Source organism: Poecilia latipinna, unplaced genomic scaffold (genome assembly GCF_001443285.1).
Source record: "Poecilia latipinna isolate Pla-1442-1.1 unplaced genomic scaffold, P_latipinna-1.0 Scaffold110, whole genome shotgun sequence".
Lineage (NCBI taxonomy): Eukaryota > Metazoa > Chordata > Actinopteri > Cyprinodontiformes > Poeciliidae > Poecilia > Poecilia latipinna.
The window spans coordinates 397,701-424,785 of record NW_015112726.1 but is presented as its reverse complement, the minus strand read 5'-3'; the positions used below and the strand labels follow the sequence as shown (position 1 = coordinate 424,785).

The window sequence follows — 27,085 nt, the reverse complement described above, 5'->3', positions numbered from 1 at the left end:
GGAAAAGGGGGGGTGGGGGGGGGAAGGGGGGGGTTGGGGGTGGGGACTGCTGCAATAAAGGGAACATGTTAAGAAAAATGGAACTGTGTTTCGAGTTAGTTTGAATCTGCTGTGTGAAGCACACAACACAAAGCAGAGGAGATGTATGGAATCACTTAGCCCACAATGTTTTACCCTCCTTTTTTTCTGACAAGGAAATCTTTCTGCAACCACAGAAGAAAAAGGAAACGGCGTGCTCTTCTTTTTTTTTTTTCATTGTCTGTTTTGTATTCTGTTCGGAATAAAAGCAATTTGAGAGTCGCTCCAGCTATTGAATTATTTAGATACAACTTAGCACAAACGCTACCAACAGAAATTGATGATATCCATCTCAGTCAGGCAGTAAAGAATGAGGCGCACCTGTAGCTGCCATGGCCTTTGGCTTCAGCGATCCCACTGGCTGCCAGGACTTCCTGTTGGATGCCGTGGTTTTGTGGATTTCTTGTCTTGTTTTAGTGACAGAAGATTATTATTAAACTACCTTTGTACATTACATTCGCAACCAAAAATGAATAGCAATGAAAAATAATATGAATACGACAGCAGATCTTTTTTTTTTCTTTTGTTTTTTTGGCCTGTGGATTATTTAAAACTTTAAACAGATTTCACTGCAATGCCTTAGAAAAAAACAAAACAAAACAAAAACATGCAGATTATTCCATTAAATGTAAGTGCAGTATTTAGTGTTAGTAATCCACTCCATCACACCTTTTTCCCTGTTCTTAACTGTAGCTCCTTTGTGGGGTTTAAACCAAACTCTTAAGGCTTTGAGCTACATCAGAAGATGGTAAAAACCTTTCAGAGAATGAATTTAATTATCCTTGAATAGCTGCACAATTCCCTCGTCTGTTAATGTGAAAATATAGAAAACACAGACGTCTCAGAAACAGGATAAAAGACAAACACGGAAATTGGTGCAATTTTACAACACAAGGAGAACTAAGAAACTATTTCCACGTAGGCAACAGCTTTTTATTAAAAAGAAAACTGTAAATAGCAAATCAGAGAATTTCATGTTAGTATTGCGTTACTGCTTACTTGAACATTTCTGCCTGTCTGCCTGTCAACAAATAAAGGAACTGTCATCACATTTGTGAATATTCCTTTTGGGTGTCGTAAAGCCCTGAGAACTATATTGTATTTATGTACTGTGAGCAGCAGCCTAAATGCAGGAAATCTGTTTGACGGTGAAACTCTATGGTTTTCATTTTCCTGAAATGACTGGCAATTTCAGTATTTCAGTCTCAGTGAACTACACAAGTGACTCGTACCGGGAGCAGTTTCTGAAAAATGTTGTCGAGGGCAGAGCTGAGTGCAGATTAGGAAGTAACTGAGACGAAGTTCACAGTTTTACATAAAAAAAGTTAGAAAAAGTGTTAGTAGAAAAGCAACACTGGCAAAAAACACAACAACAACAAATAAAAAACAACAAGCAAGCTTTGATAAGCAATGTTTATCACTTTAAATGCTATTCAGTTTTCTTTATATATATGTCAACACAAATTGTGTTGACATATAAGGAATTTTTTTCATATATTCTCTAAGGAGATAAGTGATTACTTTCACTAATTTTGTATAAAACATTTAACTGAAGCATTTTTTAAAATAATTTTTCCTTTCCTTCTTATGATTGAACTGAGTTAATTAGTTAGTGTGCAGAGCACTGGGGATCCCGTTTCTTGATCAAAATGGGAAAGACGAGAAAACAGGCCGTTCAAGTGAGGCAGATGTGAATTGAAATTTATCAAAGTTAAGAAAAAAAAAGCAGCTTGTCTAAACAATTACTAAGTCTGAAACAAGTGGAGCTGCAACAAGGTTGGGTGAGGACTCAAATCTTTCTTGTCAGCTTGCACAATTAGGAGGAAAGTAACAGAGTTAAATAATGGAGTTTAAAAGAAACCTCTCCAGCTCACTCTTAGAACTGCAGCAGTGTTTTCAGTAAGAGAAGCTCCCACCAGGGCCGGCCCATTGCATAAGTTCAAGATGAGGTTCTGCGTTGTGCCCTCAGCACTGAGCTGCAAAAAATTTTGTACTTCTCATAAGGGATAAAAAATCTTTTTGAGAAATGTTCAGTAATTTTTAATCAATTAGAATATGTGTTCTAAGCCCACATTTCTGTATTAAAATGTTTTTAGTGGTCTGGATGTTTTCATGATCTGTAAATGAAAAAAATATATATAAGTAACAGGAATGATAATTGCTCTTATGATTAACCTGTGCCATAGTTAATCTATATAATATGCTTCACTTTGTGAATATCTGTGTAGCATTCTAATTTGCCAATTGTGACTGAATCTCAAATGAGCTACAAATAGAAATAACAAATCAGAAATAACAAATACGAAAGAACGTGAAACTATATTTTTATCTCAGACTAAAAAGAATCGATCAATATACTGGATCAGGCAGAGAAAGATGAATAACAGGTTGATAAATATTTTCCCTTTCATAATTTAATGTTGCTCATTTAGTTACACAGTACCTTCTATAAGCTCAATATCCTCATTTTATAGAAAATCTTATTTAAGGGTGGCACTTTCCAACTTTGTGCAATTTTAATTCCTGTTATGGCTGAAGGTCTGAACCATTGTTTCCCAAAAGCCCTTTCAGAGCATTAGAGCATTCATATATTAATAAATTACAGACTACACTCATTTCATTAAATTAATAGAAGGAATTGTGAATCTTTTGAATCTAAAAAAAGTGTATCTTTGTTCCACTTTATCTGCATGTTAAATAGAATCCCTTCCTTCCCCTTGACATCTTAAAAGGTTGTCCTTTGCAGATTGAGATTCACTTGATAAATGGTTATTGTTGAACCAGAGCAAAATATATATTGATCAAGAGTCATGACACAGTAGATTAATAGAGCCGTTGTTATTTTTTTGTTCCAGCCTGTCTGCGTTTTGATGCTCAGGGGAGTCTGCTGTCTTCTTCTGATGTCATGGATGCAGAAAAGATCAGACAATAAGCTAAATAAAGACGCTCTATTAAACCAGCAATTACCTCGCAAGGCTGAAATGATTTATTGCATCTTATTGAAGGTAAGAGCTCTGTGAGTGCCTCATAACTAGATTATAAATTTTAGTTTCCCCGATGACATAGCAGCAAACTGAAACACCACTTTTCTTCTTGTAAACTTTATAAGAACAGCTATTCGTCGTCCAGTAGATGCGGTTGTAACACGGACTTCATCAGTCTGAGAGAAAACAACAATACAATATCAAAAAAAAAAAAAAAAATCCTTTGAAGATTTCCTCGAGCGGATGGGCTTCTTGCACTGGGACTACTTTCAGCTGTGCATTGACTGGCAACTCCAGAGCCAGTCATGTCAGCTGTCGATCAAACTGGAAAAGCACAAAAGTCTGGCTCCCAAACCTCCACCAGTGTGTGCGGATCGCAGTGCGGGGCTACCAGGGGCCAACAACATTAAAGTGCCTGCTTCTGCTTTATTACCAGAAAGGCACAATAGCTCTGCCTGCCAAAACCCTTGTGAATTCACATTCCCTCCTAAATTAGATGTACCTGCAGACCGATGTGATACAATTAGGAGCTGATTATTTGTAAATCAAACGATGACAGCCTGACCGTGTGGCTGTCTGGGATGTTGTGGTCCTCTGGTACCCAATCCCCTGCCTCGGGAGAATGGTAATTGATTCCCAGGCCCCCCCTGTGGGAATGCTGCTCTGCTCGTCTCGCAAGGCGGAGATGCACAAGTGTCTCTGGTACTGGAAATTTCAATGAATACATCCATATTGTAAATTTCTCCACAGAGTTTTCAGGCAGAAAACTTTGGGGTGAAAAAAAAAAAAAGGTGGAAGGTTTTTATTGCAGTCGAGTGAGGGTGGAAAACAGAAAAATAATGCAATTAAGAGACAATAAACTTTAGCAGAAATGCATTAGTTTTTTTTTTTTTTTGGTGCTTTTTGGCAAGTGGCTTGACATTTAAATATGTGTTGCGTGTGGTTTTGGTAAGCGTATGTGCCGTTTCATCTGTACGTGTTTGTGGCCTGTGCCAAATCTCTGCCTTTTTCTGAAGCCTCTTTTAAAAATGTATGAGATGTTGAACCATTGTGTTTGTGTACTCACACCCTGACTTCAAAGGGTAACTGTGCATGTTAACCTTTACTTTTTAGTTTTTTATCTGAAGCACCAGCGCTTGCTGTAATGTGGCATCTAGATGCAGGTTTGCCTGTCCAAGTGTTAAGCTAATAACTGATTGATCTAAGGAACTCTATGTGGACAATTAACTCCTAAAGAAAAAGCCACATGTTAATGTGTTAATGCAACAACTTGTGGAGTCCACTGTCACCACATGCTTTCTTAGATTGCTGGACAGTCAAAGACTCCATGCATTCAAATAGAGTTCCTTAGATCAATCACCTATTAAGATTATATAGGCTCACTGTGTTATACCCGGTATCAAATGGAAATTGAATTTAAATTTGGTCTGATGTGTATCGATTGGTATACCAATTTGATTTGGTGCAACACAAATAAATACGTTCAAAATGAATTAATGCAGTAATCAGAGCTGAAATAGTAATATTGCATTTTCATTTCAATTGATAATAAGACAATCTGCCTCAGGTATCTTTTATGGTCAGGTGCCGTCACAAAAATGTTACAGTTTAACACAATAAACAAAACTATGATTTATTTATTTTATTTTATTTTTTTTTGTTTAAAACCAATTCTGACACAATAATTTGTTTCACATGAAAAGCAGAATCAAATGCAAGCAAGTCCAAGCGGCGAAATGCAAACAGTGACAGAGTAGAGAATGAAAGAGAGATTACAGAGACTGTGACCTGAGAGTGTATCAAAACAGGCATCTTGTGAGAGCACTCCAGCCATCAGTTCGAGAGCTAAGAGAGTGCTTCATTGAGGATTAGGTCCTTTAGAATCACTCATCCACAGATCTCAGCCAGTATTCCCAGTGAGACTGATTATCTCGGCCTGTCGCAGACACAGAGGATAATTACAGGGTCTCCCCGAGGTCACTGCTCCCACCATGCCCCACGAATGGAAATGCACTGCTGAGCGAAATGCCGGCAATGGCAGGGGAGGGATACAGGTTATTCTCTCTCACCTGCATGCACACAAACAAACCAAAAATGATTCCCTTAAAAAAAAAAAAAAAAAAAAAAAAAAAGGTACGGCATCATCTGCCTGTCCTCTCTGTCTTCATCTCAAACATTTCAGTTTTAATTATCACCGACTTTTTCCCTCTTTAAGTTTAAGTTTCCCGTCTGCCCCCCCACTGTCCACCCCTCCTCTTTGTTTTCTTTTGTCCTATTTCAGCTCTACCCCTCCCCCTAGTGGCAACTTTATACATTACATAATGATAACTTTACTCAGATAGCCCAAGCTAAATTTGCCATGCTGTCCCAGAACTAATTGCCACTACTGCTGGAGTGTGATAAAGATGTACAAGGATAGGAGGGGGAAAAAAATAGCTGGAGTTAGTTCCTTGGCAAGGACAAAGTGACACGGAAAGAAATCCTAGACCCTTTTCTGTCCCAGGGCCCCTGCAGAAACATGACACCAAAACCCCTTTTACATCCAAAATACAACTGCTTGCAGCAGAATGCATCTTCTTAAAGGATTTGCTGAAACATCTGCACATAAAACTGCAAAAAAAAAAAAAAAAGAAAAAAGAAAATATACAGAATTTCTAGAATTTATTTCTTGTTTTTATTGCATGAAGTGTGAGAGAACACACACATTAATGTACTTGTTGATGCAGTTATTCTGTTTTGTTAAGCAGATCTTAGCTTGATTGATTTGATAATAGTTGATACCAGTGAACAGAATTGTATCAATCATTCGACAAATCGAATGAAGTCAAAGCCATGGCATCAGTGTTGTTTTGTTCAGCATTGCTCTGACGGTGGCCCTCATTAATAAGTTATAAAGCTCAGACTTCTCCAGACTGGGTTGGGTTGGTGTTTGTCTTCAGAGGGAATCGTTATCCTTATTTGTCATGTAGTCTGACTTAAATTCTATAAAAGTCAAAGAAGAAGTAAATGGAGGTAAGCCAGAGGAAAGGCAAATAAATGAACAATACAATGCATTATTGCATTTAAATAAATAAATAAATAAATAAATAAAAAGATGCATCCTGCTCCGGTTTGTCCTCTGTGACACGCTTCAGAGACATTAGCAGCATTTAGGACCACTCCAGAGCCAACCTTATGGACCACTGAGGACCCCATCCGCTCTTCACCCTCTTATGTTGTGTGTGGCTACTTAATTATTGATGCTTTTGATTGATTGATGCTGATTTTGGTTTTCGTGCCGTCCCTGATGAATGCTCCGGTGAAGCGGATGGAGGTATTTATCTAACTCAGAAAGTAGAGCTCTATTCCTCATCCTGTCCGCGTGCGGCCAAGCCATCCCAGTGGATATGACCTCAGCATTGCAGCACAGAATTAACGTTCTCACACACACACACAGGAGTGTGTTTCCATTAACCACTGCAATTATGCTTCTTGTCAGTATACAGCCATTCATGACATGCAGGAAAAAAAAAAAAAAAAAACTCTATAAATAATACGACAAATATTCAAAATACTTCAAATATTTTCTTTTTGGGGAGTTTTCTCTCAGACTGGACTTGAAATGAGCCTTTATTACAGAATCGGGTCCCATTTTAATTCCCTCATTAGTGGAATTAGAATGGAAAATCTGTTAAACTAACAAAACTTTAGTTCAATCAAATCTACTTAATTCTTTGATTAGCTCAGTTTGCAGAACCGGAACATGGTGTGAAGACTCTAAATAACATGGACACTTTGCAACCCAGGCAAAGCTCAATGGCGCCCTCTTGTGCCTAAAGAACAACATTACAAAAACTCACAAACGTTCATCATTTAAAAAAAATGCAATAGACTTATTTTTTTTACTAAAAAAAGAACTAATTTAATGAATCAGATCATCTAATTCAACTGCCAATTAACCTTCTGCAACTTTTCCTATTTTCTGAGTCTTTTCTGTGATTTACTATCAAACTTTATTTACTTTTTACAACGTACTCACAGCTGAAATGAAAATAACTTAAAGCAAAACACTTTGATCCAGTTTATGCATTTTTTTCTGTCTGCTGACTCAGATGTTGACTTGCATGTTAGCTAGTTGGAGTGTCCACTTTGAAGAAATGGAGAAAATCTCCATTCTCCAGGAGATGAGACACTGAGGTCTCCAACTGCTAGTCTCAGAGCAGTTTGATAGATCTTATCAAATAGATCTAGTTACCCAAGCTGTAGCTCTAAGAAGGTGGAGGACCTCCAAAAACAATATTAGCAGTATTGACATCTTTAATGTGTGGCAAAGGTCTAATCCCAGAGGTCGGTGCACTAATGGGGAAATATTGAGTGTTGCCAGAACAGAGGTTTTCTTCTAATCTTTCCATTATGTGCTTTGGACAACCACTTTCAGCTGGGATGAACATACAGAGATGGATGGGAGATAATGTGATCAATCCGGATACAATAAAAGGGGTGATAACTCAAAGTCATTCACACTCTCCAATGACTAGCCTGTCTGAAAGAATACTATTAAATCGGGATCTTTGAGCCATTTCCTCTCTCAGTCTCTTTCTATGGTCTGCTGAGTGATCTAATCAATGCACTTTCCATCTTTTTCCATTTCATCCTTGACTTATTGCAATCCTTGTAAAGTCTTTTCTGTGCCTCTCAGTTTAAACTTTTATCTTCCAGACTTTACCAGAAATCAAACACTTTCACGATTCCTTCAGCTGCCAGTACTTTCTTTTTTTTTTTCTTTTCCAACACAAAGGTCGGTTGTGATGCATGACCAGTCAATAGGTTGAAGGACAGCAACCGCCATCCTCCGCTATTTAAACGTGAACACGAGTGCTACACATTTCCCTGACCATGGGGACTGGCAGGTTGGCAGAGACTCTCAGAGCAGAAATTGCAAAGACACATCCAGTTCTGCGATGCAGAACTAAGACACCGTCGCTAGTCTGTGTTTTAGCAACATGAAATGTTCTTTTTTCATGCCTGCAGCTCTATCAGAGCACCCTATCTCTCTTCCACATCCAGTCACACTGGTTTGGCACACCGGCTCCAGCAGCCAGCGGAGGGCACTGTGGCTGGTGATAACACACTGCATTGTCTGAGTTTATAACATGGTTGGCTGCGGTCTTGTGTTTTAACTCCAGCTCAAGTTGATTTTGGGCATGAAAGGTTTGTGTGGACTCTGAAAGACAGCAGCTGAGCTTAAAATTTCAGTTGCGATTTAGTTTTTGCATAATTTCAAAAAAAAAAAAAAAAGATTTACAAACAATACAATCCCTTGCTTTGTATTTAACAGCTCCCTCTTGACATAATGTGGTGTGAACACAGGATCTCTGGGGGTCTCCAGTGATGTGAGGCACCAAGTTGCTGGGAGTGTTGTGGGTTTTCACAGCAGCATCCCTAACTATCAAGCTTGTTCTGGTGTTTCCTGCTGGTTTCTATTGGACAGGGATGCAGGGAATTTCAGGGTCAAGTCAATGCCTCAGGCTGTTTGTTGGGTTCCTCCAAAATGTCCAGAGCAGGATTTGTAATGTGGCATGGTACATTGCTCTCCCCTGCTGGCAGAAGTGGCTGCTACCTAAAGTGTCTCTGACACTATGGGTCATGCTTAGTCTGCAGCTCTGGTGTAATGACACTATTTATTATTATCAGCTTAATAATCATATCGGCTCTCTGTTTATCTGATCAGTTAACAGGCTAAAAAGGCTCATTGTTGTCATTTGGCTTCAGCAGGAGCCAAAATGTCTGACACTAACTATTCTCTAAAGTAAACAACAAAAATAACAATCTGAAGACATTATTTTAAAACATAATAACATATATATAAAGTTTATGAAGGAAGATTAAGGGCGCTGTTATGCTTGCTGTATGACCTAAATATATCTATCTCTACTTTCAACTTTTAATTCAGCAAAAAAAAACAAGATAAAAGACAAATTATTCAAGATATAAAAGTATTTTTACTGGTAATTCAAACATCTGTAACAGAATGTGTTAATGGCTTTATCTTACTCCCTTCCCCCATTTTCTCTCCTGCATAGATGCTGCCTACAAAGCCATTTTAGAAGCCGTGCCCCGAGTCCGTCTTTTAAAGCAAGTTTAAAAGCTTTCTCTTCAGAGACTTGCATTTGTGGCCACTTTGAAGTTAATCAGTTGCGGAAAGGAAAGAGAGAGAGAGAAAAAAAAAAGTAGCACCAGAAACCCTTCCAGAGATCATTGGTTGCAGCTCAGTAACCACAGAAAATTAAGTGATTTTCTGCTTGCAAGACAGTACAGCTGGTTAAAGACGTTACATAGGCTAAAAAACAGAGAGGGTGTTGAAACAAAGCCAGAAAACATCAAATATTTTTTTTAATTTGGTGTTCTGTGCTATTATCATTACAATTTATGAACTAATAATTATTCAATTTGCCCATTACAGCAGTGCTGACCAGTTAAGGCTTTTTCCAACAAGGTGTATGTCTCAGTGACATATAGACTCATTTGAAAGTGATTTTTTTCTCAATAATTTCTGGTCACCCAAAGGAAAAGACGTCCTCTTTTGCTACACTCCCAACTCTGCTTATTTCTTTTTTTTTTTTTCTTTTTGATGTTCCTGGTTTGGTTCAATTTTAGGCTTCGGTATTTGAATGAAAAGGAAATGAAAAAAATTGTAGAGTATGTCATAACTACTATGTCTACGCAATTTATGTACAGGCTTAGTAGAAAGAAAAGAAGGATGTTGGGTTATCAAGAGGTAGCAATTAATGACAATTAATGTGCCTATTGATCTATGACTGAGACTTTACATAAAAATCACGAAATGTTTGAACGAGACTTGAAAGGTTTAAAGGGACGGTTTAAAAACTCCCACTGATTAATGAGACTGATATAATCAATTTACCGTGTTATTTTAAAATGAAATGTAACCAATAATGGATCAATTATTTTTTTCTGAAACTAAAACTCTTTTTGCTTTGATTAATTGTGTTTGTAGGTGTGTTTGTTTCATTTCCTGTCAGAGACAAACTTCTTGATGAAAGCGAGTTTCATCTCGATCTTCCAGGGTGAATAACTGTGGGCATAGCTGTTTAAGTCTTCTCCAAACATTAACTCTTTTGTTTACTTATGTTGATGAAACTATAAACAAGGCTCATCAAATATTAAGTTATTTTTAAATTAAAAGCATCTGTGATTGCACCGATTGGTCCAAGCATTTCAGGTCTCTTAAAAACATGCTTCTTTAGAGTCAAGTGATGACTGTATCTGTCAAAGCATCTGTATGAGGCAGTGGTTTCAACCGACTCCTGACCACAAGCTCCAGTTCACAAGAGTCACGCAACAAGACAATGATCTGAAGAATACCAGCAAACGGCTTTAAAATGGTCATTTTTATCGGAGAAGCATATTTAATATCCAGATCTAAATGAGATGCTGTGTCATGACCCTGACCAGGCAATTTATGCTCGGAAATCCTCCGGTGAGAGTAATTAAAACAATGTTTCAAAAAAAAAAAAAGAGTGGGCAAAAATTCCTCCATAGCAATATAAAATACAGTTCTCAAAAACCTGATGACAATGTTTACGATCAAGGGTGACCCAACCAATCACCAGGTCGAGGAGGCAGTTACCTTTTCCAGATTGGGCCAAATTGGTTTAGGTAGTTTTTTTTTTTTTTTTTTTCCTTTAATCAAAAATGAATTTATAATTTTACAAACTGATGGTTCTATGCAGTCTTGAGTCAAAATGAAATTAGTTTGTTGATGTGAAACATGTAAAAGTCTGACAAAAAGTAAAAACACAATAAATGAACTTACAATTACAGAAACTTTAACCAATTAGAAATTTTTGATCTGCAACTTCTTTATACGATGTTTCAATCCCATTGAGACTTCCTTTGTTCCACTAGGGGCGCTGTCAGCAGACTACAAGCTAATTTTAACCTGAAATACACCAAGATATCCAGGCACTCCTAGTTGTGTTTAGAAGAGTAAATGCTTTCTTAAAGCTTTACTTTAAATGATAGAAAAGTGGCATAGGCACTACGAGCAAAAGTAAATAAAAAAACAAATAATTAATAGTGATTTTTTTGATGCATCATCACACAAACTTCGACAGATTACACGGATAATTTTACTCAAAACTAGTTGCCAGAGCAATGAACAAACACTTAATACCTTTGTTTGGATTTCTTTTTTAAACTAAACTAAATGAAGAAATACATAAAAGAAAAGAACAAAAGGTGTATTTATCAGACATCCTCCTATTCCCTTCAGGCTCCTCCTCTCTTATCAACCTTCTTGCAGTGCAGAGAGGAGGAGGAGATGTTGTGCTGTTGGTGAATGAGAACAACACTGTGTGCTGCAAAGATAATTACGTTTGCCAGAAAATGGCTAAGTGATTGTAAAACCCCACATTCCCTCTTGATATTTGCGAAGAAGAAGAAGCGGAAGGAGAAGAAGGAGAAGCATAAGCAGATTTGACTGTTGTGACTAATGTCTTTTTTTTTCTTAAGATTTTCAAAAGTCTACAAATCTCCGAACAGCCTATTATTTGCAGCAACTTTCCAAAGCAGTCATGTAGATGTATTCTTAGATGTAATTTTGGCAAAGTCCTGCAAGACAGATTTAGCAAGAGCATTTTTCTGTAACATAGTGGTTATACTGTGATGAAGTCATGATGATGCTGACAAGCACCAGCAGCTGTCTTAATGAAATCTTCATCTCACATCTTTTTAGACGGCGTTCTTATCTTGCCTGAGTGTTCTGGTGAGTTTCCGTGCACACCGAAGGCTGCAAGAAACTAAAGCGCCTTAACTGCAGCTTTTTGTTGCTGCCTCCTGCTGCTGCCACCTGCTTTAGTTCAGTTTCCAGGAAAGGCATCTCGAACAAGCTAATTGGCAGTCTCATGAAGTCGTTGCCCTCTCTCTGAGTCACGAGTGAACGCCTCAACTGGTGCGATGCATTTTTACTAGCTCTTTTCTCCAGTCCGGTCTTTGATGTGTTTGTTGTTGCAGGCAGTCAAACTAATGACTGATGAAAAAGAGAAGCAGAAATCAATGAATAATAGAACCCAACTCCTGATGCAACATAATCCGTTTGTACGTTTTCTATTTATAAACTAGAGATGGTTTCCACCTAATTTCACGTAATTCTTTGTGATACGCAAATGTTAAATGGTTCCTAACTTGATATACTGCCTTTGTGGAACCTCGTCCAGTTTGTTCCGATAGCAACAACAACAAAAACAAAAACACAGTACTTTCTTCTTTTTCGAAACGCTGCCTCATTACTCACTAAAATGATTTAAGCTGAAAGGAACAAAGAGAAATTAAAAGGAAGAATACAAGACCTTCGTAGACTTCTTTCCCTTCGTTTTTCTCCACTGTCAAATTATTCCGCCTTGTTCCCAGCCGAGCTGCATGCTGAGACCTCTCCACCCCTGCTGTGACCTTTACAAATTTTGCCCTTTGGTGCTGCTTTGTGCAATGTGACCTTATTAAATTTTATTTTACGCCACGTGGTCAGAAATAAGTCCTCATTGGAACGCTTGACGGGTGCGTCTCGCCAAGCGCAAACAAGCCGGGGAAATCGTTAAGATGGCGTTCAGGCCTAAGCAGGAGTATTAAGACACAGAGGGACGTGACGTGGAGAGGACGGAGTAAAAGAGACATTTACAAAGACAGAAACAACAGAGGAGAAGAGAAAAGGAAGCTTTTGACAAAATTCCAGTACACAATGACTCATTACTCTACATCTGTGTGTCTGGCAGGGTAGTGGCTCTTTACACCACAGCAGCTGCCCAGTGCAGTCTAGCCAGCCTTTGAAACGCTTTGCTACCCTGCAGGGTGGAGACACCATGCATAATCTTTGTTTCATTCTGTTTGTCTCTGAGCTGCTCACGCTCTGGTGCTTTTTCTTCCCACACAGCATAAAAAATATATGCACATAAACCGAAGTACATAATTAAAAGTAAGGAAAGAATTAGGAAAGCAATGAATAAGCTTACTTTGTGTGTGTGTGTGTGTGTGTGTGTGTGTGTGTGTGTGTGTGTGTGTGTGTGTGTGTGTGTGTGTGTGTGTGTTTCCCAGTAGTTGTAGGGAGGGTAACATCAATCATTCATTGACCACTTTGGTGTAAATCCAAAAAAAAAAAAAAAAAAAAATACAGCATACTTCATTTTTAGAGCGCACAGTGATGAATAGCAGGTGGATTCTTAAGGCATTTTTTTTTTTAACCTATTTCCTTTGAAAAGAAGGAGATTAAATTCCTCAGCCTAATAATGCAGTGATGACTGTGCTATCCTTCCATCCATCATTGGGTCAGGACATCAATATGTCAAACATCGTGACTGAACACCAGGTAAAAACTGGCATCTCGATCAGACACGGCTATATTTTATGTTTCGTGATAATTAGCTAAATGCTGGCTGTCATACTCAGATACGCAACAGACCGTGGTACATAACCCTCTTTAGAGCCACTTAGAAACAAGAACGCATGCATTTAGGTATGCACAAATTTATGTCAAAGCACAGACTAGAACCGAAGAACTAAAGCTCCTGTCATGTAAATTTGTACAGTGCGCCAAGATTTGCACAACAATGAACAAGGATACTTATTATGGGGAGAGAGGATTGCTTTGTTGTGCAGCTGAAGCACGGCTACTGCAAACAGGCAGTGATTAGTCTACACATTCAAGGTTTTTCTTCTACTTTGCTAAAATCAAGAGTTAAGAAGAGAGAGCTCCACCTCTTTAGCATTAAAACTTAAAATAAATTCTGCAAGATCAGATGATCTTTATTTAGAAAGGATCCACTCCACTCTAAGCCACATAAAGCCGAATGCAGGGTGTGGGAGTTATTCACTGCATCCACACTTTGCCCCACATTTTGCCACATTATTTGCAGTGGTGTCTGCCATAATCTTACATTGTCATTCACAAAGCAAATAGGACCAAGGACAGGAGATGCAAACATCCTCATCAAATTCAGACAATGTGACACATTTCATGCCTTCTTATGTCAGACTGTGGTTTCGTTTTCTTCATAAACACATTTTGACTTTTTTTTTTTTTTTGCCAAAAACGTATGATGTAGAAATGTGACAGAGAGACAAATATGTCTTCACAGTGATAAAATACAGAGTTACTCCTAAAAACTGCCAGAGTAACGCATCACAAAGGAATCACAATGAGGATGAAAATATTTCCTTGTTCTTACACAGTTACTTTTCGGAGAATTATTGAATCTTAAAGTCAGTGGACGCAATATTCAGTCGATGAATCACAAGACATTCCAAATGCAATATCAGTTTGTGCAATTTTGACATCACAAAACGAAACTCTCTATTATGTTGATTATTGCATTCCAAGGATCAAAAGTCAAGCTTTGCTTATAAGTAATATTTGCAGCCTGCTAGGTGGAATCTCATTGCAGTCGATTCCTCTGTATTCACAAGCATAAGAGCGCACAAGATGTGAGGAAGATGCTGACTGATCAAAATATTCTCATCAGTATTTTAAAATAATGGTGCTGTTGTGTGAATTCTAACTTGAAGAGGAATTTTTGTAAACATGGTTTTGCATTTTAAACAGGCAGCCGAATGTAATGAACTTTACAAGTTTGGCTATTTGTAAAAATCATTTCCACAGTTCCAGTTTTATATATTTCTGGGAAGATTAACACTTTTGTAACACGGCTCCTTTTGTTTGTAAAGGAAACAGCGAGAGAGGCTGACTGTGTGCCTCAAACAGCACTGATCTTAGGTAATTGGGAGACTTTTTGGTGAAACTTTACATAAATTTACATCAGCATGGAGAGCTTTCCTATGTGTTCATGCATATTACCTCATTTATATGTGAGCAAAAGGTGCCAGTGCACAGAGATGCCATTAGAGCTGCAGTTTGAGGTATAAATCCCTCTTTGCAAAGGATTAAAGGGACAGTTTCTGACTTTTGAAGTGAAATTCTGAAGAGTTAATATTTTAGCTTCAGTAGAAATCTCTCTTAGTCTTTTCATTTAGTATAAATGCAGACTATTTGTTCCCACAGCATTAAACTAGCTATATGATTTGGCCCGAAGCAGAAATCTCTCCTCAAATAACTCAAACCTGAGAAAATGTCACAGCTGTTTTTGCAAATACTATTACATTGATTTTTTTTTTTTTACCCTGCCTTTTTATCAGACACTTAAAAGCTGGTCTTTTTGTCAGACATTCAAAAGAGTACATTTTGGACATTTCTGCCCTTTTTATATGTAGAACTAAGATTTTTCCCCGGAGCAGTTGAATAGAAAAAAAAATAATAATAATAAAAATCTCTCCCAGCCAGTGAGTTGTACAATCTGTACATTCTGGGATTATTCATGCATGTAGATTTATTTAAAAGATCTTATTTATCATAATGTAGCCACTGTGTAAAATGTAATGAGTTTCAACACTTTTCTTAATCATAATGCAGTAACCTTTCCACCCCAGCGAACAAAAAAAAAAAAAAAAAAAAAAACCAAAGGCAAAAAGTTTCAAAGCTTATAAAAATGGGAGTTTTGAAAAGAGTGACAGAAAAGTATCCACACTTGGTCATCAGTGCATTTTTTTTTTCTCAGAGGTCTCACTGAAGTAGATATATTTCAACTTTAGATTAAAGAAGCCATTAGACATCCCTCTTGCTCTTTAAACAGACTGAAACCCCACTAGGCTTTAAAAAAAGGATCAAGGCAAAATTAAACTACTTCCTTCCTCCTTACTTAAAGTAAAAATAGATCTGCCACTGTAGAATTGGTAATGACAACAGGGCGGGTAAAATTTTCTCCCCCCCTTCATCCAATCACAGTCTTGATGTCCTTGAGGATGGCTGACAGAAAGATGGATGAATCTTTTCAAGCTTTGATGGCTAATCCTATCAAGGATGTAGTCACCGTCTTCAAAATGTAATTAAAAATTCCAGCTAAAATTACTTGCTGTATCTTTAAAGAAATATTCTGGGCCGTTAATGATCTCATGCTGCTATAAGATTCTAGTCATTTCTGACACACCTGTTTAACCGTCTGCACCCCTGCTTCGCCATTTAGAAATGTTTTATTCAAACCACATTTGGGTGTCTCTGTTTTCTGATAACACGATTCCTGTTTGCTTCTGGGAGTTACATTTTCTTCAACAGGCCTGGCAGATTATGGAGTCATTTAGGCTGTGGGAAACATTATACTTTTTCAAATTTTGAAAGAGTGGGAGAGCAGAGTCGGGCAAAACGTGTCTGCACTATGGCTACTTTAAAGCTGGAAGGTCAGTGGTTCCAATCTCCACTCTGGATTTTGTAGCTATCAAATATTAGAAAGCAAAACACAATTCTCCATTGTTTTGATCTGGATGTTCATCTCCACCTTTTAATTTTGACATACAAATCCGTCCATGTGTACCAACGACCATTAAAAAAAAAAAAGTATCACAGACAGCATTGACTTTAAAATGCTTGTGAACCAATTAAAAAATTTCAATAGTTCACGATTCACACTGTGACCCCTCTCTCTTCTGCAGCCCATCAAGGTAAGACTCAGAAAATTTCCATTTCAGTGAATGCATCTCATGCAGAGAATATCCTGCTGTGAAGAGCACTCAACTCTAAAAATAAAACTCAATTAGATAAACATGCTAAAAAAAAAACGTGCTGTCAAATAGGCATGAACATAAATCTTCTCGAATAATTTTTGATTGTTGGTTTTATTACCTTCAAAGTGAGGCACATTTGTAGGTTTGCGTTGCTTGTGAAGAAACTTGACAATGATGTGCAGCGAATTAGAAAAGGGAAACTACATGTGGCACGGTTGGGAACAACAAAATACGACAAAGATTAGCAAAGACGGATGCGGTAATATATATGTCATAATCTGTCATGTGAAAAATATGAAACAGTAAAGTACAATTTCCACTGAATTCAACAGCAAGCCTTGCAAAACTATTCAAACCCCTCAAACTTCTTCATGTTTTGTGGTTGCAGTGATTTTGTATTTCTTTGCTGTTTTATGTGATAGACCAACACCAGTACACAGATAATTATTAAGTGGAAATAACTGGTTTTCAAAGTGTTTCACAAATAAAATGCACAATGTGTTGATTTGTTTCTTGACGTTTTGCATTTTCAACAAATGAAATTCTAGTAGATTGGACAAACAGCACCTGTAAGCGCCAGTTTTCAATTCTTCCTATGTATTCTCAATCGGATTTATGTTTGTTGACTGAATGGATATTTTTAACAAGTGAATATGGTTGGAACCAAACCAATGCACTCTAGCAGCGACTGTATGTTCAGAGTGGTTGTCTTGGAGATTGAACCTCTGTCATTTTCATCGTTTAATAGGTTTTCTTACATGATTCCCTTGAATTTAGCTCCATTCATCTTTTCCATCAACTTTGACCTACTGTTGTACTGTTTGATTTTTGAGTTTTGACTGATGTCATAAAGAATTAACAGCAATCGCATTAAGCAAAAGCACCCTGCAAAGCTGTTATTTTTGTTTTTTTGAGAAACGACAGATCGGTCTGATACATATTAGACTGTAATGTGTTTGATCATTTCAACGTCAACGGCACTTTAACTCGGAGACATTAAAAAGAGAGCAGCATTTTAATTGTGAGTGGAAAAACGAACATCTCGAGACAATTAATGCTGCTCCTCTAGGTGCCGAGGTAAACACAGAGTATCCCTGTAGACGCGTGGAAAATACCATTAAGAATTCAATTCAGTTTATTATCGATCCCAGATTCCCCTGCATCTCCTGTATTTGGAAAAAAAAAAAAAAAAAAAAAAACTAAACTAAAAGCCTTGTATTTTTTATGAGATATTTTGCACATGCACATTTTTAAAGAATGAGAGAAAAGGTTAAAACAATCAGGCTGCTCATTTGCTGCAAAGTTCTGAGCCAGAGTACTGATGTCAACAATAATGTGAGTCATGCAGACAAAACACTCTTTATTCAGTACTGACAGTCTGTATCTTCCCAAGGTTTGATTGTTTTATTGTTTTTTTTTAAGTGACATGACAGAGTAAATCAAGCAGTGCAAGCCTGGTGGTGCTAAGCGTTGCTTTTATGGATTTAAAAAAAAAAACATATTTGAAATGAGGTTACTGTTATTTGTTAAACGCAGCTGCTAATAGCTGCAGTTTGCTTTACACTACTCAAGTTTGTGCTACATATCTCAGTCATTTCTCCAGTGCTTAGACTGAACGTCAGGCTTTTTCCTGGTTACTCTTTGTTAGAGTGAACAGTCACAGGCTGGTTTTAATGCACAAGCACCCAAAAGCAGTGCTTTTTAATTATTTATTTATTTTTTTTACTTTAAGTCTTCTCCGACTGTTTGCCCTTTGTTAAAATTATGAAGATACTTTGAGAAAATTTGCTCCCAGATGATTTTATTTCCAGCTGAACTTTGTGTCATTTTGCATCAGCTAGCCACATCGTGTTTCACGTAACCTTTCGGCCGTGCAGCATGAACTTCACCCGCATTCGGGCAGCGCCGCTTCATACGTTTCACTAACAATTTTTTTATTTTCTGCTAGCAACTTTCCTTCTCAGTAAACTTACTTTAACAGTAGCCTCATTTTGAATTGGTAAATTAAAAATTTGCATTTTTCCCTGAGGTGCAACATTGTTTCACTTTCTTATTTTTCTCATTAAAATATCCAGACTTTGCAACTAAAAGAATTGTTTTTTTAATCTACCAGAGGTTTGTTTTATATTCTGTTTAACTGTGCAAAAAAAAAACAAAAAAAACAAAAACAGTTTTTATGTTGAACTGAGTTTTGAAGAACAATATCCTGCCACCTCTTGTACAATTTTTTATTAGTCCTGTCCAGCTTGTTGTTGTTATGCACCCTCAGGTTCTTGTAGAATTGCACCATGTCCTCCTCCTCACTCTGTTTTCTGACAGGTGTCACTGACTCCCGCGCAGTAATAAGCAGTAAAGCCATTGTAAATGACAGCCTTCATTCCGTGAGGACACATGCACTCCTGATGAGGGGCCACTTCAAAGGTGACAACAGCCCCAGAGAATGAGTTGTCACTTGATTGTTTGAGGAACATAGGAGTGACAGTCTATATATTGTGCCTGTTTCAGCTGCCATCTCAGCCCAAATGAACACTCGCTGCATACACCTGGCTCTGGATTTCTACATTGTTGGTCACAAAATACCAAATATAACAACTGCTCCCTCCTGGAAAAGTTTTTTTTTTTTTTTTTTTAAGACAGGCATCATTAAACTGGTAGAATCCTGATGAAATTGGCAATTTGTTTACCAAATACTACAGTCTCTATCATTGTAAAACATACAAAACACATCATGCTAAACTGTAGAAGGATGTATTTTCCATTGGCATCTGAAAGCTTATGTTTTGAAATGATAAAAAGTCTATAAAATAAGAAGAGAACATCCGATTTTATTTTATTTTTTTCTCTTTTGGTTTACTCCGATTCTTTTTTAAGGACTTTTCAGCTGGACGATTCACTGTGGGAATATTGGTTCCAAAAATAAGATTGTCATTCAGAGGAAAGCAGCAAAACTGACTGCTGTTAGTATAATTTAAATTCTGCAGTGGTTAGTTTCTTCATATGGACATATACTGTACAAGCTAAGAAACATTTTGGATATAAATAGCATATATAGAGCAAAGTTACGTTATCCCGCCTTTTGTACAAAACTGTTTCAACTGTTTTATGACAATACTTTAAACTCTCAGAACATTTATGAGCCTATTTTCTCTGCAGATTGCTTATGAATTGCACCATTTTTAAACCCTCTTTGTGTGACTTTTGCAAAGCGTTTCAGAAAAAAATATTGCTCATTATCCATGAATGGAGTAGGAAAAGAAGTCCCTCCTCCTCATCTTCCTTTTCTTTCAAATTTTCTTACTAAAGCTCGTTACCTAAACTTTGTTGTCTTTTGTTTTTGATTTCTTGTTTTCTTGTCTTTCTTATAATAGCTGTCATATTAGTGAAAATTATTAATTTGAACTACATTCAAAAACAAAATAATTTTAGTTTAATTGACATCAACAGTAAGATCGTCAATATTAGTTTTAGTGCTGATTTTTTTATTATTATCTTTGCTTGGCTTTTATAATTAAGGGTTCTTTCAGATTCATATTGAGCAAACATCCAACTTTAGATTCCATCTGTCCAACTTGGTCTGCCTATCTTCGCAAGGTTGGGGAGGTTTGGTGTCCATCTTCAGAGACGGTGGGAAGCAGGACACGCCGTGGACAGGGTCACCACTCCACCACAGTGCACTGGTGAGAAAAAAAGTTCAGGATCTCTTCATTTAATTCAATGCTAACTCAAAAATAACCTAGGGAACATGATATCATTACTAAAGCCCAGGAGCTTAACGTGAGGAGTCAATGTTAGATAGAAAATAATAGAGTTTCTGCTGTGTGTTTTCTTCCCTTGGTCTGTTTTTTCATCAGTACTTTGGAAAAAAAAAATTGCTGTAAATATTACAAGATCAAAGAAACTCATCTTTGAAAATTGCCATGGGTGCAACTGAAATTATTCAGTATGATCCACTAAATTATTTCAAATAAATCTTTCCACAGTAAAAAAATAATAATAATAATATCCAAAGCATCAAAATTCAGACTGCTGTTACTACATTCACTCCACTCCAGAATCAGCGAATCAAGGATGAATTCTGCATTATGTCAAAGACTGATTGAAGGTGTATGTAAGATATCCAGCTGAAAGTTGAATGCCTATGATTTTTATTGTGTTTTACATAATCAGCACAATACAAAATAATTTAAGAAAGATAAAAAAAAATAAATAAATAAAATAAATAAATCTGGAAACACAGATTTGGATCCCATTTGTGAACATTACATGTTAGGAAAAACCCTGTTTCATGTCTTCTTGGAACTAAAGAAAATAAATACCGACTAGTGATAAGAAACCGCCCCCAGGAAGTGGCAGAAAATGTAGGAAAAAAATATTTAGAAATCAAAGGGAGAAAAAAAAAAATGTTTGAATTATCTTTCATGTGCACACTGTATGAAAGGAGTTCAAATATATTTTTAATCACATTATGTTAAAAAGAGTGATCAGTTTTTGTAGTGTTTTTTTTATAGTGTGTGTGTATGTGTAAAAAATGCAATGAACTATCATACATCATGCTGTCCTCGAGAGTCTCAAAAGACTTCAAACTGAATGGGGCAATGTACATACAAATGATGCTTCCAGTTTTCAGAGCTGACATGAATATTAGTTGGCCTGTTAAAGATGTTGAGGAGTTTTAATTATTAAATTTCTCTTTCATAGAGGCTTCAAAATGGCAGGGCAGCTGCAGCATCAGCATTGTTTGGGAAAAAAATAAAAAAGAGAAAGTTATTTACATAATGAATTCTTATTCATCTAGCGTTGTGCTTAACAGCATAGCGAAACACAGCACGGCATCTGAATGCAATGTCATGATGATCCGACACTGTTACGACTAAAATAATAATTAGTTTCCTGCTTGTTCTTGGAGAATGGTTCAATTGAAGAGCGGTTGTCTTCCAACAAGAAGATCGGTGGTTTGATTTCTGGTCAGTCTATGTGTGAAAGTGTCCTTGGGGCCGACACTGGACTCCTAATGCTTCGCACTGTGCAGTTATATAAGAAAGCAGAAAGTATAAACATCGGTTTGCAATTTTCATTTTTTTTTTTAAAGTTACAACGATAAGCTTTGTTTTACATGAAGTAGTTCTGAATTGTGAAGTCGACGAAAAATGATGCACGTCTGAAACTTTTCACAAATAAAAATCTGAAAAGTGTGGCGTACAAATGTATTTAGCTCATGTCATTCCCTAAAGAAAACCAGAGAAATCACTTAGTAAAAAGTCTATGCTGGTGTATAATTTAATCTCAGTTTAAATGCATCTGTTCTGTCAAGGCTTTTAAAACAGCATCATCAAGTCGCTGACACACACACACACACACACACACCCACACACACACACGCACACACACAAACTAGACAAATCGGGGATAAAGTTTTGAAGAAATAGAAAAAGAAAATGTTCAGCTATGAAACAATTTCCCAAGTTTAGCACATCTCACTGATGAGTGATGTTAAACACATTCGCAGACGTCACAACTGCAAACCTACTAAGACATGGCAGTCCACATGAAGTGACATGCTAGGTAAGGGAAGCATTCAGCAGAAGCAGCCAAGAAGTCCATGGCAACTATACCACCAGCTGTAAAGGTCCGCAGCATCATGGGGAGGGAAGAAAGGAAAGGAATTGCTAACATATTCATTTTTCACTCCTGTGTCATTGTGTCGTAATCGCTACGTATCACAATCTGTAACACCAGCACTAGCTTGTAAAATATAATTTAAACTTTTTTACAACAGTTAACATGCCGGTGATTAATAAACATGGGTTCTAATGCAGTTTGAGTAAAAAGTTATGTTCTGATATAATTGCTGTAAAAATAATGCTAACTTTAAAGCCCAATATTCAGTGCGTAGGCAAAAATCATTGTTTTTTTTTTTTTTTTCCTTCTGCAAAGTGATGCAAATGAGAAGCGGTGGGCTTTTAATGCTGATGGCCTAACAGGTCTGAGCCTCACGCCTGCCCAGTCTACAACAGATAAAAAGCTAATCACTTCTCTGCCGCCTCGCTCAGAGTGAACTTTGTGTTATTTACTTTACTGATCAACACTGCAGAACACATCTCAATCCGTTTCTCTCAATGTTACTTTAATGCGCAAATATCACACCGTCTTCTTCCCTGTTTCTTTTCCTTAACGCTGATGCACTAATGATGACTCATTATTGACAGGCTGCAGGAGGTTTCGGCTATCTTAAATCCCAAAATGTCATCCGCCATGGAGGAAGGGAGGGCGATGTCAAAAGGCGAACTGGTTTTAGGTTAATTAATTTAGTTCGGGTCATAAGTTCCTTCAGTTAATGAATGTATCTCACATTTCTCTCCCTTGTGCGCCATGTGACATTAACACCTCTCTCTCTGTTGACCAGAAGCATCACCGCCAAGTATTAGATGAGGAAGGTTTTAGATCCATAATTTCAGCTGAAGACAAATTAAAACTGTTATTTCCATTGAAAGATGTCAAAGTAACTCTGGAATCATCAGTTATGTTTGTGGGGGATTATTCATTCTGCCATTTTACTTTAAATATGACATATTTTTTTGGGCTTTGAAAGTCTTTAAAGGACTTTTATTTGACTTGCTTGCTTTTATTATTGTCAGCCCATTTGGTTAAAATAAATTTCCTGTCAGCAAATCATTGCAGGTTTTAGCCCATTTGGTTAAAATAAATTTCCTGTCAGCAAATCATTGCAGGTTTTGCTTTCTTGTCTCCGTTCTTTCTGAACAAACAAACAGCAGTCACTATAATTTTCTTCTCCTGCTTCTGTTTTGATTTGTGGTTTTCTTTATCTGTACTTTGTGCAGCACCAGCTGTTGTATTATTGCTCCACCTGTTGCGTCATTGTTCTTGGCGTAAATAATCCTTGTGATTTAAGTCAGCAAACCACCTGAGTCTGCCGCCTTTACGATGAATCTGCGAACTGGAGGAGCAATTTGACTGAATCATCAAAGTCAGACATGTTTGGAACATGGTGAAATATTTGTGTCCATACATCCATACTTAATTCAACACTTTACAGCTGAATTGAGACGAGCTAAGAATGGCTTACTATTCTAAAAAAAAAAAAAAAAAAGAAAATTAGAGAAATAAAAATGACGGATATTAATGAATTAAGCGCCTTAGCATGTCGTTACAGTACAGAGGAGGCCAAAAAGTTTGCATACAACAAAATCAACTAAATGATCTGAGCATCTTTTAGGCTCTGTGTCGGGTCTTTGGTAAAACTTTATTTCTTCAAGACATGACTTTCAAATTCTGTTAATCTGCTCCTGACAGTTTTATAGGGCCGAAGCCCCCATCTTGCGTGTTCAGTTTTCAATTTTTTTATACAAACATTGTGCTTCATGCTGTGATAGTCAGGTGGAAGGACTAGACTGAAAATGAGTGAAGAAGGAGATAAAGTTCAAATATAAACTTTGAAGGACTTTCAGGAAGCTCAGAGAGATATTGATCAAAAATACTTTAAAAGATTAAAAGAAAGCCTGACTCCTTCAAAACAGAACAAGAAGAAATAAGGTGTGATTTGAAACTTTTGCGAAATGGATTTAAACTGCAACATGGCGTATTATTCACTGCAGATTCATTGCTGCAGTGAAATCCCTAATTTCCTTTTCTTTTATTTTTCCACATCTGTGTAATGCAGTGCCTTGGTTTATTTTCTTTGATTTATGTCAGTCTTTCCACACAATTAATTGGTCAATCATTATTGTTTTGAAACCAAACTTAAATAAAAATGCAACGTGTTGTGTAACTTATCACTCCAGTACTGCCTTTTTAAAGCCAAAGGAGATTATACTCATATTAAACTCACATGATGAGCTTGAGGCATGTTATTGAAACATGGTCTAAAAAATATCGACGTTTATCCCTCACTAAGTACTACAAGTCTGAAAATACAGCTTGCACTAATGTGTAAAAAAAGAGGAGTGCCTTGTAACATAAAATCCTTCTGAGCAAACCTTTTTTTTAATAATGCCTTTCGGGATACATCAAGATTAAACCTTAGAACATTAATGAAAGTAATTACATGGTGATGATGGTGGTCATCACAGTATTAATGGCATGCCATTGTAGGGAAACTGCAACTCTTAACTTGCTTGATGAAAAGCTTTTGGAAGGTGTTTTGGATAAGTACCTAAATGTATTTTATCTTCCACCAGACAGTGTTGCAATTCATCATCAATAAAACCGCTCATCTGGAAAAAAAAAAAAAAAAAAAAAAAAAAAAAGCTCCTCTTGGATTAAATAAAATCTAATTTCCTCCCTAATTTATGTAACAAATTGCTTTTATTCACGATTACACCTTTAATTCTCCCCTTTATTCATAGCCGCGCGCAGCACCAACATTTATTCGCGAGACGTAAAACTTCCAAGTACGGTTCGGAGGAGCACTAAACTCCGCAACAAAGTTCCCGCCCCCACAAAGTTTAAAACCAGGTCACAGCTTAAACACATAATCTCTTTGTTGAAAAGCTGCAGCAACATCCTTTTTATTCAATAACTAAGATGATTGACAGCCTCTTCCATAGCTACTGACAACATAAAAGCCAGCATGCCAGTAAATCACCCAACTGCTTTAATTCCTTGGAAAAAAAAAAAAAAAAAGAAAACAGTACAAACATCCCCCCACATTGCCCTTCTACATGCCCACAATCCATCCCCCAGGATTTAAGCGGCCCTAATAACAAGCAAACCAAGGCCATGAGCCCTGCGATTATTCCATCCCTTAATTAGAATTCTCATTATTTACAGAGTGAAGGGAAAGACTCCGCAGTCACATTCACATCAAAGGCGTCATCCGAAGGCAAAGATGATAATTAGATAGTCTAATCTGTTCTCTGAAGTGTCTGTTCCAAATCAACATTTCTGGAGTGTTTGTTTTCCTTCCCCTTCTCCCTTTGCTTTGCTAAGAGACTGATCAATTAAAAAATATTCACTGGTGACTCGTTTTCATTCTGCCATGTGCAGCTCTTTCTCTTTGCTTCATTATCGCTGACGAATGTGATTCCTACGCACTTTCTCTCATATTTATTTTTCAGGAAGGAAGTCTGAGAATAAATGAGCTTCATGTGTGATTTTTTTTTTTTTTTTAGACAAAAAAATTGATGAGCGCGTTTCAGCTGCATGCACAAATGTCCCATTTTTTTGGGGGGTGTCTTTGCTGCACTGTACTCTCTCTCAGCTGCATCAACAGATGGCACTGTTCCCCTGCTAAGTGACTCGAGTGGACCGCATCTCTCATCCCATTCTCTCGGTCTGCTATTTTTTTCTTCTTCTTCTTCACGTCTCTGCCTCTTTGTCTGTCTCATTCCCCCCCTTTCCCATTTACTTAAGCAGAATGAGGGCACCGGAGAGTCATTAAGTGTAACCGCTACCTGAGATTAGTGAGAAGAGCTCAAATGAAGTGTCACTAATATGAGGATTACAACAGCAAAGCCACCTGAAGTCCTCCTGGATCTGCTCCTAAACATGAGATGTAGAGTACGGTGTTGAGGGATGCAGTGGAAACAATGTTTACGACACTTGTGTATGTTTTAGCGACGTCATTAGGTTCCCGTTTGTTTCTACATGGTCGTGCAGTTTGAGATCCATGCAATGTAAGACACTAACAATGAAATAAATCTGCAACAAAAACTGAAAAGTAGTTGTCTCTGTTTAAAATAATGCAGGTTTAAATACATTTGAAAAAAAAACAAACAAACTAATAAAACGTATTTTATCTGATAGGCTGCTGATGACTAATAAATATAAATAATCTCAATAAACGGGAGCGTCTCACTGCTGACATCGTTGAAATGTCTGTGGGAGACAATAATATTGAATTTACACTAACAGTGGTAATGTAGTTGCGGTTTTGGATTCGGTTTGCAGGCCTCATAATGAGTATTTATTTCACCGGGAAACACAAGCTGCATATCCCCCCAACCAAAGGTTTAGAACCACTCTGCAAAGCTAGAAGATCATCTTCCACCGGCCTCTCGGATGTAAGCTGTTATTGTAGCTGGGAACTTTTAATTTAAAGCATCTCCCTGTGAGGATTATTAAGATTTTCCTGATTTCTGAAAACTAGAGGCTCTACTGACTAATCTTATGTCTCTGAAGGAAATGTGCTGCATTTTTCATAAGCAATATGTTGAAAGAGAAGTTCCAGTTTGGGGTTTTATTTACTTTGGGTTATCAGATGGATAGATGTAATTCAAAGCTATGTAAAATTCTCCGGATATAGGAAAAATAAATATGAACACAGAGGGGTTTTGGTTTTTCCTCTACTTCGTGTCTTAGAAAAGTAAATAAAATAGAAACTTGCTAATGGTCCTGTTGTTTCTAGTTTCTTATGCATACAGATTTTAACACTGCCAAAAACATAGGCCCAAAGGTTGACCTTT

At 37.2% G+C, this 27,085-nt stretch overlaps 1 long non-coding RNA gene across 2 annotated transcripts in view; it reads left to right on the top strand.

Moving 5' to 3' along the window:
* Nucleotides 1-9,254, top strand: part of LOC106944712 (uncharacterized) — a 41,534-nt gene extending 32,280 nt beyond the window's left edge. Inside the window, exon 5 of one of the 2 annotated variants that reach the window (XR_001424400.1) lies at nt 9,125-9,254. This is a non-coding gene — a long non-coding RNA (uncharacterized LOC106944712). Of the gene's footprint in view, nt 1-2,956; nt 3,263-9,124 lie in introns of those variants that run through there. The other variant, XR_001424399.1, reaches the window with a different exon arrangement.
* Nucleotides 9,255-27,085: the final 17,831 nt, after the last annotated feature.